This window comes from Pelobates fuscus, chromosome 4, assembly GCF_036172605.1.
Source record: "Pelobates fuscus isolate aPelFus1 chromosome 4, aPelFus1.pri, whole genome shotgun sequence".
NCBI classification, from domain to species: domain Eukaryota; kingdom Metazoa; phylum Chordata; class Amphibia; order Anura; family Pelobatidae; genus Pelobates; species Pelobates fuscus.
In genome coordinates, this window is record NC_086320.1 from 251,877,833 (window position 1) to 251,891,331 (window position 13,499).

The 13,499-nt window shown below is 42.2% G+C and overlaps 1 protein-coding gene across 1 annotated transcript in view; it reads right to left on the reverse strand.

The window, feature by feature from the left end:
* LOC134609422 (telomerase reverse transcriptase-like) overlaps positions 1 to 13,499 on the reverse strand; it is a 741,267-nt gene that overhangs the window by 658,595 nt on the left and 69,173 nt on the right. The window lies entirely within an intron of this gene.

Here is a 13,499-nt window from a genome sequence, read left to right on the forward strand (position 1 = left end):
TCAAATGTTCTTAGTTCTATGTGACATTTTAACTGTGAATGTCAAAATACTGTTTGCTTTTACTGCAATAAAATACACATATTTGTATTCAGCGATGTCTCACATGTAAAACAGTTGCGTGTATGTACAGGTTCTATGGTGTTTTGGGAACTTACAGGGTCAAATATAGCGTGTTACATTTTTCAGTTTTTTCACATTGAAATTCACCAGATTGGTTATGTTGCCTTTGAGACCATATGGAAGCCCAGGAATAAGAATTACCCCCATGATGGCATACCATTTGCAAAAGTAGACAACCCAAGGTATTGAAAGTGGGGTATGTTTAGTCTTTTTTAGTAGCCACTTAGTCACAAAGAAAGACTGGACATACCCCACTTGCAATACCTTGGGTTGTCTACTTTTGCAAATGGTATGCCATCATGGGGGTAATTATCATTCCTGGGCTACTGTGATGTAATTCCAGTAAAATACAAGTTTAGCAGGCTAAGATTGCCACAAGGCATATGTATGTATATGTGTTTGTAGTATCAGTTAGTTAATTACACGTAGCTAAGATACTGTTATCACTGTACTGACCAGGTGCAGGAATGTAAGAACTGGAATTACGCGTCCCTCTCCTTTGTATCAGATGAGCCACGTGGTTAGACCGGATGGATGAGTTTAGACTCTATTTATTAAATAGGTTAAGGGTATGTGTGGGTGTAGTTAATTGTGGGAGGAGCTACAGTGCTATATAAGGAATGTACTCTATGTATTCAGTACTCAGACTTTGCTGTATTTTGGTGACGCTAGTCCCTCTGAGTCCCGATCGGTGATCCAATAAAGAATCTCTTCCTTCCTGAAGAAACCTGTGTCCATCTCTCTGTGCTTGGCTTCCGTCAGTTTCTCCGGTATCATTTGGTGCATTGGCCGGGAAGCTCATCGTTCAACGGTAGCTGAGAGGCAGAGGCGTGAGACGGTCTATCTTTGCCCACGTTCTCTACGGCTGCACCCCTGAACTTCTGCGTGGACCTCCCTTCGTCTCGGCGCCACTGGTCTGTTGTCCAGGAGATCATCGGCCTCTACGTGAGAAGTGCTGGGGTGTCCCCGTCGATGAGTGTGAACTCAGGTTCAGGAACGAGGAGGTAAGACAACTGCTGTTTTAGACGGCAGGACCCACTAGGGGTATACCGATTGTGCGGTAGGCCCAAAGGGGTTTTGAATCTGTGTATCTGCCCCCTCTGTCGGAGGGAAGGAGCGAAGGCGCACCGCTCGATCGAACGCTCTTTAGTCAGACCGTTTGATTTGGTTAGTCAGGCGGGGTCCTGGTGTAAATAGCCCTAGCCGGACACCGGTGTCTTGTCTAGACTAGCGTTCTAGGGTGTATATTACGTTCGCTAGGTCGGAGGGACCGGGAGACTAAGCGGCGCCTGTGTAAATTCGGTTCGCTAGTTCTCATCCTATCTGGGCTAAGTGGGAAGGCGTGTAAATTTGGAACCCACTAGACTTTTGATAGTGCGACTAAGAGGCGCCTGTGTAAATTCGGTTCTCTAGCTCGCTATATATGTGGTGATTGGGCAGTGTGGCTAACCAAAACGGGTGTATATAGTTTTAGGTAGTCCATTCAAGGTACTGGCCAATAGTTTAGTTGGGAATTGTAAATGTGTTAACGATTGTTTTAGTAAAGTGTATATCTTGTTAGATAGCGCGAGCTCAGCCGTCTAGCGAGAGTGTTAATAGTGTGTTGCTGTATTATAGTGCACGGTACCATAACCCTGTATATTTACTGACATTATATAATAAGTACTAATCATTGTCGTCCATTGCATGTTTAACACCATAACCACTAATAATTGTATTGTGACCTTAACTTGTGCTTTGACCTATGCTAACCGTACTGTAACCGCTATTTGTAAAAGACGATGTTACTGGGGTGTGTTATAGACGGGTAATTCGTATATAGAGAATTATAGCGTGGGTGACTGTATAGTTACGCCAAAGGGCATAATATTGATTATATAGTGACTGGTGTAACAGCTGTGTGTGTACGGGAATTCCCTGAGTGTTTATTGTTATTGTGTACGTTTCACTTGGTAACCGTACCACGTGGTGCTGTTGCCAGAGGAAACGGGTGTGACTGTTGAATAGTACGCGTGTATAGTATTCGTTGTCGACGACGTTCCATTGTTAAGTATGGGTGCGTCGCAGTCAACGATTCCGGATCCCTTAGGATGTATGGTTAAGAATTTTAAAAAGGGATTCAAAGTTTGTGATTTTGGGGTAAAGATGTCTCCTGTACGTTTGGTCACTTTGTGTACTAGGGAGTGGCCTACTTTGGTTGCGGCATGGCCGCCACGTGGCAGTTTGGATCCAACTCTGGTACAGCGCTTACACGTGGCTGTATCGGGTAGGCCTGAACTTTACGGCCAGTTTCCTTATATTGACTGTTGGAGACAGGCCGTAAATGACTCGCCAAAATGGCTCCAGACATGCCACGAGGAGCAGTGTCGCCTCATGGTAGCTAGGACTTGCTCGTCCACTAGGACTGGTGTTAGGCCCATTTTGGACACGCCCCCTGAGTCCGAGATCCCTTTGCCGCCCCCTTACTTTCCGTTAAGAAGAAGTGACGCAAACGCAGGAAGTCCTGCACCCCTCCCCTCATTACCCTCATCCACTTCCGCTTCCTCCTCCAGTACAGGATCCACCCCCCCTCGTACTAAATCTCCCCTTCCGGAACCAGAATCCACCCCCATTAGAAACGAATATCCTGATTTGGCGCCACTTCAGACTTCCGGTCAAGCTTCATCTAGCTCGGCTCGAAGTGTTTTATTTACGACCTTTTCCCAAAACCGACCTCCCACATCCCCATACCCTATCTCTCCCCGACCGGAACCCATGACTGACGCCTCTCTACGTAGCCCCATCCAAACCCGACAGTTGACTGGTGCCCAACAATTAAAGCACTATCAGATGCCTCTTCGTCTGAATCCCGGGTCAGCTTATATCGATGCCGCAGGTCAAATGGCACACGCTGACCCAGTCTTCGTATATGTCCCATTTACCACAACCGATCTTTTAAACTGGAAGACCCATAATTCCTCGTATACTGAGAAACCACAAGCTATGACTGATCTGTTCACCTCAATAGTACAGACGCATAATCCGACATGGGCTGATTGCCAGCAGTTACTAATGACTTTATTTAACAATGAGGAAAGGACAAGAATAAATCAAGCAGCCATTAAAGCATTAGAGGATAGAGCCCGTGCTTTGAACCAAGCCAATCCAGCAGCATGGGCCGCGACACACTATCCCAACACCGATCCCGATTGGAACGTAAATGGTGCTGATATGGTTCAACTCAGAGCCTATAGAGACGCTATAATTGCTGGCATGAAAGCCGGAGGAAAGAAAGCCATTAACATGTCGAAGACAGTTGAGGTGATCCAGAAAAGCGATGAAGCGCCCAGTGTCTTTTATGACCGATTATTGGAGGCATACCGCTTGTATACCCCCTTTAATCCGGAAGACGCAGACAATTCCCGAATGGTTAACTCCGCCTTTGTCAGCCAAGCATACGGAGATATTAAGCGCAAGCTACAAAAGTTAGAAGGGTTTGCAGGTATGTCCATCACCCAACTAATGGAGGTAGCAAATAAGGTCTATATGAACAGGGATACAGAAAGTAAGAAAGAGGAAGAGCGCAAGATGCGTAAAAAGGCTGATATGCTAGCGGTAGCGATCGCAGGCGTAGATAAACGGGGCCCAGATAGAGGCAATAATAGATGGAGTAGGGAGCCTTTGAGTAGGGATCAATGCGCGTATTGCAAGGAAGAAGGGCATTGGAGGAACGAATGTCCGCAAAGAGAGCAGTACGAGAGAGACCAACCCAGGGCAGGCTACGGAAACTTTAGAGGTAGAGCGAGAGGTAGAGGAGGCCCCGGAGGGAGTAATGGTTATAGAGGGAGTAATGGGAACAGAGGAAGTGTTAGGGAAGACAGGTATATTCCAGCAGCGCAAAGGTCCCGCGATAGAGAAGGTAGGGACTTTGTAGGATTGGCTGACACTGTCATGGAGGACTATTGATACCGACCGGGCTCCATCCCCCTTGGTCGAGCGGAGCCTATGGTCGATGTATCAATAGGGGGGAAAAGGAGTGCGTTCATGATCGACACTGGTGCTGAACATTCAGTGGTGACTAATCTAGTTGCTCCTCCATCTGGAAGGACTATTACTGTGATAGGAGCAACTGGAAGAAGTGCTGAAAAACCGGTTCTTAAAAGTCGACTCTGTACATTGGGAGGCCACGTAGTAAAACACCAATTCCTTTATATGCCTGAATGTCCAGTCCAATTGCTGGGACGTGATATGCTATCAAAATTACAAGCGCAGATTACGTTCCTACCAAATGGAACAACATCCTTAAAGTTTAATGGACCTTCAGGTATTATGACTTTATCCGTACCAAAGGAAGAAGAGTGGCGACTTTATACAGTGTTGACTAGCCAAAACCCTAGGAGTGATGAGACATTGTTTAACATACCAGGAGTTTGGGCAGAGAACAACCCACCAGGACTGGCCCGCAATATTCCACCAATAAAAATTGAACTGAAACATGGGGTTTATCCAGTGAGCCTAAGACAATATCACATTCCGCAGAAGGCTAAGAAGAACATCCAATCCTATCTGGATAAGTTCATACGGTATGGTATCCTAAAATTCTGTACTTCCCCCTGGAACACCCCATTGCTGCCTGTTCAAAAGCCCGGTACAGATGAGTATCGACCTGTACAGGACTTAAGAGCAGTCAATGATGCGGTTGTTAGCATACATCCAGTTGTACCCAATCCATATAACCTGCTTGCTTTAATTCCGGGCGGGGCTACTTACTTCACAGTCTTAGATCTCAAAGATGCCTTCTTTTGCCTCCGAATTGCCGCAGAAAGCCAATGTATTTTCGCTTTCCAATGGGAGAACGCTGTAACGGGCTCAAAACGCCAAATGACTTGGACAAGACTGCCCCAAGGGTTTAAAAATTCACCTACCCTATTTGGTTCAGCTCTAAGTCAAGATCTACTGGATTTCGAGTCTATCCCAGGAGAATGTGTATTGTTACAATATGTAGATGACTTGTTGATAGCAGCAGTTACAAAAGAAAAATGTCAGCAAGCAACGCACGATCTACTACATATTCTCTGGAAGGCAGGATACAAGGTGTCCAGGAAGAAGGCTCAGTTGTGTTTGCCAACTGTCAAGTATCTGGGATTCCATATCTCTGAAGGTCAAAGGATTATGGGGCCAGAGAGAAAAGAAGCTGTCTGCCAAATACCAATACCCAAGAATAGAAGACAAGTGCGAGAATTCTTGGGGGCAGCAGGCTTCTGTAGGATATGGATTCCCAGCTATGCGATACTGGCAAAACCTCTGTACGCAGCCATCAAAGGTACAGAGCACGACCCCTTCTTATGGACCCAAGAACAGCAAACGGCATTTGAAGATGTGAAGAAGGCTTTGATGAGTGCCCCAGCATTAGGTCTACCTGATCACACACGACCATTCTACTTATATGTACACGAGCAAAGAAGAATGGCTGTGGGAGTATTGACACAGTACTTGGGATCATGGCAAAGACCTGTTGCCTACATGTCTAAGCAACTGGATGCAGTGGCCAGCGGACTTCCACCTTGTCTAAGAGCCGTAGCTGCAGCCGCCCTGCTAGTAGCTGAAGCCGATAAACTCACTCTGGGTCAAGAACTTTATGTACGAGTCCCACATGCAGTACAGACGTTGTTGGATTACAAAGGAAATCATTGGTTTAGTAACAGCCGTATGACCAAGTATCAAGCAATGTTGTGTGAAAACCCAAGAGTGCATTTAGAGACTGTAAACACCTTAAATCCAGCTACCCTTTTGCCGCAACCTACTGAAAGTCAACATGATTGTTTGGAAGTAATGGATGAAGTATTTTCAAGTAGACCAGATCTTCGTGATTTTCCCATCCAGAACCCCGATGTTCAATATTACACCGACGGCAGTAGTTATGTGAAAGAAGGGATCCGCTATGCAGGATATGCAGTGACAACAATAGACAAGGTGATAGAAGCTCGGCCACTGGCGAAAGGAACATCAGCACAAAAGGCAGAATTAATAGCACTAACACGAGCGTTACAATTGGCTGAAGGTTTAAGAGTAAATATCTATACGGACTCTAAGTATGCGTTTTTAACCACTCATGCCCACGGAGCTTTGTATAAAGAAAGAGGACTACTGAATTCAGAAGGCAAAGAAATCAAGTACGCAGCTGAAATCCTACAACTATTGGAAGCAGTGTGGGAGCCGAAAGAAGTCGGTATCATACATTGTCGAGCGCATCTGAGAGGAGATGGTGATGTAACCAAGGGAAATCGGATGGCAGATAGTGCAGCTAAGCGTGCTGCTGAATCAGGAAGACAGGAGTATGTGGGGCATATAGCTGCTCTTATACCAACTCCACTGTCCCAATGGACTCCAGTTTATACAGCTCAAGAAGAGGAGTGGTTAAAGACTGAACCGGGAAAGTATTTGGAGAACAAGTGGTATCAGCTAGAAGATGGAAGAATAGTCATACCAGCATCACTAGCGGTAGAAATTGTCCAAAATTATCACAACGGGACACATTCTGGGAGAGACAGTACTGAAGAATCTCTCAGGAAACATTTCTACATACCAAGATTGTCCAACTTGACTCAGGCCATTGTACGCAGATGTGTAACGTGTGCTAAGAATAATGCAAGACAAGGACCAGTAAAGCCACCAGGAGTCCAGTTTATGGGGGGACTCCCCATGTCCGATCTACAAATAGACTTTACAGTAATGCCTAAATCGGGTGGACATCGTTACCTGTTGGTAATTGTGTGCACCTATTCAGGCTGGGTAGAAGCATGTCCTACTCGTACAGAGAAAGCAGGAGAAGTTGTAAGATTCCTGCTACGAGAAATAATACCCCGATATGGACTACCCTGTTCTATAGGATCGGACAATGGTCCAGCTTTTGTTCATCAGTGCCTACAACAACTGACTCATATGCTTGGTATAAAGTGGAGGCTTCATACTGCATATAGACCCCAGAGTTCTGGTAAGGTAGAGAGAATGAATAGAACTATAAAGAACCAGTTGGCTAAAATGTGTCAGGAAACCCAACTTAAGTGGAACGTTCTCTTACCCATAGCTTTATTGCGAATCCGCAGTACCCCTACCAGAAGGATGGGCCTCTCTCCTTTTGAAATCATGTATGGGCGACCACCTCCCGTACTTGGTAACTTAAGGGGGGACTTGAGTCAGTTGGGAGAAGGAATTACCCGGCAGCAGGTTGTAGAGTTGGGTAAGACTATGGAGGAGGTACAGAAATGGGTACAAGATAGATTACCTGTGAATATTTATCCCCCTGTTCATAGTTATCATCCAGGAGACCAAGTGTGGATTAAAGAGTGGAATAATGTACCGTTAGGGCCCAAGTGGAGAGGTCCTTATGTTGTTCTTTTGTCTACCCCTACAGCGATAAAAGTAGCCGAAGTAACTCCGTGGATACATCACTCCAGGGTTAAACCAGCAGCAGTCGATTCTTGGCAAATTACAGCAGATCCAGAGAATCCCTGCAAGATCCGGTTGAAACGCACTACTCAGTCGGAGTAACGAGGAATTATTGTGGATTACAAATTTTATTGTTACAGGTGTGAGTGAGAAGGCCATAATAAAGCCTGTCCGCTTACCAACACATAGTGTATAAGCCAGGAAAGTCTCGAAGGGACACCTGTGAAGACGAGCAGAACTCCATTCCCTGCAGCCCTCACATCCTGGAAGCTGAGGTTCCATCGCACGGACGAAGACTGAGGATGACGGCGAAAGATGTGCTTTTGATTGTGTTTATTTATATGTGTTTTTATATTCAGGAAGGTAGAGGTACCGACACTCCTAGCTGTGAGGTATGCATTAAGACTACGAGAACAGGTAACCATATTTCCCAAACCCTAATTTGGCATTCACAATACGAATGTAAAGGAGAGGTATCAAGATGTAGATACCTAAATATAGACTATAGTGTGTGCCATTTAGGAGTAGGAGAACCTAAGTGCTTCAGTCCAGAGTATCAACCTCGTACAATTTGGTTGACTCTCAGGAATGGAGATCCTCAGGGGACCCTAATTAATAAGACGGTGTTAGAATCCGTACATTCTTCGGGTGTTCTGCTATTTGATGCATGTAAGGCGATATCAAGTGGTAGAAAACCGTGGAATGTATGTGGGGATCTTAGATGGGAGAGGACGTATGGGTCTAATGATAAATATATTTGTCCCAGTAGTAAAAATAAATATGTGAGTCCTAGATGCCCAAATAAAGACTATAACTTTTGTCCATATTGGTCTTGTGTGGGGTGGGCGACTTGGGGACAGACAGTAGATAAAGACATGATAGTGACTAAGTTGCCGACTAGCCCTTATTGTAAGTCTATGGAATGCAACCCAGTCCATATACTTATTAATAACCCCGACAAGTTCCTAGATAAGTATGGAAATTTATTTGGGTTTCAGATATACGGGACGGGTTTAGATCCTGGGACATTATTGTTTATAGGAATAGAGACTGATACGGTATCCTCCCAGACTCATCAAGTATACCATTCCTTTTATGAAGAGATGAGTATAGATAATAAGATCCCCCATAACGCTAAAAACCTGTTCATTGACCTAGCTGAAAGTATTGCCGGTAGTCTTAATGTTACCAACTGCTATGTGTGTGGAGGTACTAACATGGGAGACCAATGGCCTTGGGAAGCAAAGGAGGTAATGTCCGGTTCTGAGGCAGTTGACCAACTAATATCTACACAAGCCGATTATCATTTGAGTGTTAGAGGTAAATCTGAGTGGAGATTAAAGACCTCCATCATAGGTTATGTTTGCATAGCAAGGAAAGGAATAATGTATAATACTTCTGTAGGAGAATTAACTTGTCTAGGGCAAAAAGCTTATGATGATGATACTAAAAATACAACTTGGTGGTCGGCTTCAAATGTCTCAGAACCATCTAACCCGTTTGCTAGATATGCCAGTTTAAAGGATGTGTGGTTTGATTTATCCATCACATCTACCTGGAGAGCCCCAGCAAATTTGTACTGGATCTGTGGTAAGAAAGCCTATTCGGAGTTGCCACAGGACTGGGAAGGGGCATGTGTGTTGGGTATGCTCAAACCATCCTTCTTATTGTTACCGATTGAAACAGGTGAGACTTTAGGTGTTAAAGTGTATGATGTGAATCATAGGAAGAAAAGGGGACCCTTAGAGATAGGCACCTGGGAAGATAATGAATGGCCTCCCCAGCGTATCATAGATTATTATGGGCCAGCCACGTGGGCAGAAGATGGTACCTTTGGTTATAGAACCCCAATTTATATGCTCAACCGTATTATAAGATTACAGGCGGTGGTTGAGATTATTACTAATGAGACCTCACAAGCACTCAATCTTCTAGCGAAGCATAATACCAGGATGAGGACAGCAGTGTACCAAAATAGATTAGCCTTGGATTACCTTTTGGCAGTAGAGGGAGGTGTATGTGGGAAGTTTAACCTGAGCAATTGCTGTCTTCAAATAGATGACGAAGGGCAAGCAATAGCTGAGCTTACTAGCCATATGGTTAAACTAGTGCATGTGCCTACTCAGGTATGGAAAGGGTACAATCCAAGTAGTTGGTTTGGTAGCTGGTATGAGTGGTTTGGAGGGCTTAAGGCAGTGGTAGGTGGAGTCCTACTGATTTTACTGTTGTGTCTACTCCTACCGTGTCTTATACCCTTAGTAGTTAGGTCTGTGCAAAGCCTGATAGGAAGTATAGCAGAGAGGAAGGCTGCTGCACAGATAATGGCGATATATAAGTATAAGGCTCTAGATCAAGGAGAACCAATGCAGGAAGATGAGTGTTAAAAGATTCACATCATAAGATAAGTCTGGTCTGGTTCATGGTAACCTGAGGTATATGCAAACCAAGGTTAAGTGATGCCTCAAGTAATTGTGAAATATCAGAGGCATCAAAGGGGGGAATGTGATGTAATTCCAGTAAAATACAAGTTTAGCAGGCTAAGATTGCCACAAGGCATATGTATGTATATGTGTTTGTAGTATCAGTTAGTTAATTACACGTAGCTAAGATACTGTTATCACTGTACTGACCAGGTGCAGGAATGTAAGAACTGGAATTACGCGTCCCTCTCCTTTGTATCAGATGAGCCACGTGGTTAGACCGGATGGATGAGTTTAGACTCTATTTATTAAATAGGTTAAGGGTATGTGTGGGTGTAGTTAATTGTGGGAGGAGCTACAGTGCTATATAAGGAATGTACTCTATGTATTCAGTACTCAGACTTTGCTGTATTTTGGTGACGCTAGTCCCTCTGAGTCCCGATCGGTGATCCAATAAAGAATCTCTTCCTTCCTGAAGAAACCTGTGTCCATCTCTCTGTGCTTGGCTTCCGTCAGTTTCTCCGGTATCACTACCATACGCTCTCAAATGCAACATAACCAATCTGGCAAATTTCAATGTAAAAAAAAATGAAATGCAAGCCTTATATGTGACTCTCTAACTATCCAAAACACCATAAAACCTGTACATGGGGGGTACTGTTATTCTCGGGAGACTTCACTAAAGACAAATATTAGTGTTTTAAAACAGTAAAACATATTACAACAATAATATAGTCCATGAAAGTGCCGTTCGTTTGTAAAAAATGCAAAAAAATTCACTTTTACTTAAAATATCATTCTTGTAATACAATTTACCAGTTTTAAACATTAATATTTGAGTTCAGCGAAGTCTCCCGAGTAAAACAGTACCCCCTATGTACAGGTTTTGTGGTGTCTTGGAGAGTTACATGGTCAAATATAGTGCTTGCAAATTAAATTCTCTGCACATTCTCTATGTGTTGTCAGGCATGTCAATCAAATTTTAATTAATCAAATTGTAATTATTCAAATGACATTATTATGTTAAAAGATTACTTAAATATACATGTAGAATTTTAATATATATATATATACATATATATATATATATGTATTTAACTTCTACGTGTATACTAATGTAATCTTTTATGTAATTATATGTATTTATCTATATCTATCTATCTATATCTATATCTATATCTATATATATTTGTAGTCGGGGACAAAAGCCGTATACATGATAAGTTAGATATATGAGCAAGTCGGTTGTAGTGTGCCGAAACCGACGTATCGGGTAGGCCTGTAATAAAAGAGGGCCCACCTGTAATAGTAATATGTATAAGGGGGAGAGGTGGGAGGGATGAACCAGGCAGCATCAGCCCTGTGGTGTAGGGGGCTTGAGTTTAAATAGCCGGGTAACCCCTCCCACAACTTCAGGCTACGCCTTCCAATTTGTAGTCGGGGACAAAAGCCGTATACATGATAAGTTAGATATATGAGCAAGTCGGTTGTAGTGTGCCGAAACCGACGTATCGGGTAGGCCTGTAATAAAAGAGGGCAAAAAGTTGAATAAGATATCTTATTACACATCTTTACGTTAGATGCATAAAAATAAAATAAACCCCTCTCTTAAAATGACTTGGAACTGACCTTATTTATACACTCAAATAGAGTAAAAAATACATTTATTGAAAAAGTACAGACAAATATATCACAGAAAAGAAAATAACTTTTGCGGATGAAAAATATGTCTATGAAAAAATAGCTAAAAAAACAGCCACATAAAAAATGATAAAATTAAAGTCCAGACCTTATTTGAATGCTCGGCGTCCCGAGTTAGCAAAGATGAATACTGCTGAAAAAAATATCAAATAACGGTCCTCTTTATAATCCAGATGCTGGCTGATATCCGACCTCTCCAAACGCGTTTCTCCGCTTCGGCGGCTTTTTCAATGGATGAGGTCTGTGTCTCTGTGTTCTCTTTATATAGCAGTTTTTGCCGACAATCATTTGCACACGGCAAATCCAAAACTCCAATGTGTAATGCAAAGTTGACTTCTATGTAACTAGTTAGTTACTAAGTGTTCATGCCTAATTGCTCAAAAAATAGATACTTATTATAGGCAGCATATAACCATTTCTATTTTCTATTTACTTCTGTTGCCATAGTAACCCCGCCTGATCGGGTTTAAATGCAACTGCCGTTTCTCATATTAACAAGCATGAAAAAGAAAGTAGAATAACGTAAGATTTTCTGAATTAAACAGAAAGTCAATGATTGTAAATATAACTCCTCCATAATCTGGTGGTTACAGTGTATCCCAATTTCATAACTGGAGATTTCGGCACATAAGATTACTTAACTTTATTTACTCGTGTTACCAAGGTAACACTTGACTCGGTAAGTGAAGAGAACCTTTCCGTTATCACCTTAAGGTTTTTTTTTTTTTATTGTTTTGTATCAGAAAAGTGAGTATCATTGGTCCCCCATAATCTATTCTCTAAATATACCGAGACATGATGTCTTGAAACTTATACTATTAATTTTAAACGGTATAATGGATGCTTTGTTGCTATATAAACAATCCCTAAGTGAATAAAAACATAACTCCCATTATCAACTTATAGAAATATATAAAAGAGAAATACAATTAAAAAAGGTGCCCTATAAAAGTAGAAATCTCTATTTATATATATAAAAAAAAAGGATGATTCTATATAGCAGACTAATGTAGAAAATAAAAATAAAAACAAAAATAAAAATAAAATAAAAATTATCTAAATAGACGCAAAAAATCTTATATTTGCGCTTCTGCTACCACTTCTAGATATAAATGCATGTGGGATTAAAGATATTATATGCCATTAATTTTAATAAAAAAAGACACCAAAAACACCATATGGTAATAACAGATATAAAGAAAATGAGAAGATGATTGAAAGTAGAAGACGCACAGATAATATGGAAAACTCTGCAAGAGGGAATATTGGTAGAGAAACTGACAAAACTTCCGACAGAAGACAATTGGAAACGGCGGAGATTCCCGCAAGAGTAAATAACGTTACAGTACAAGCAGAGGTACATAATAGCACAAGAGAGGCGGTTTTTTTAGGAAGGAACACAAGAGAGATAACCACATGGTTCCATCCGTTGACACCAAGAAGAACAAAAAGAAAAGAACCACATCTAGAAGAAATAGAGGAGGAAGAAGAGCAATGGACAAACAAGAAAAAGAACAGGAAGGACATCCAGTAGGGATATTTAACCTTGCAGGAATACCACTATTACCCCACCATATCACAGCACTGAATAAAGGATTAAAATTTGCACCTACAGCGCATGTGAACAAATTTGAAGCAACCATTGATGTAAAAAGGTTTGTAAGAAAACTAAGCATTAAAAAGCATTTTAAACAGCTGCCGGATTTTCCAGCGAAAGAAGAGTCTGTGAGCAAGTTTCAACACAGCCAATTAAAACCCAACTCTACATTTTATCCTGTGAATCAGGTTTCTGCCGCAATGGAAATTTATGAAGAATTAGTGACTGATGAC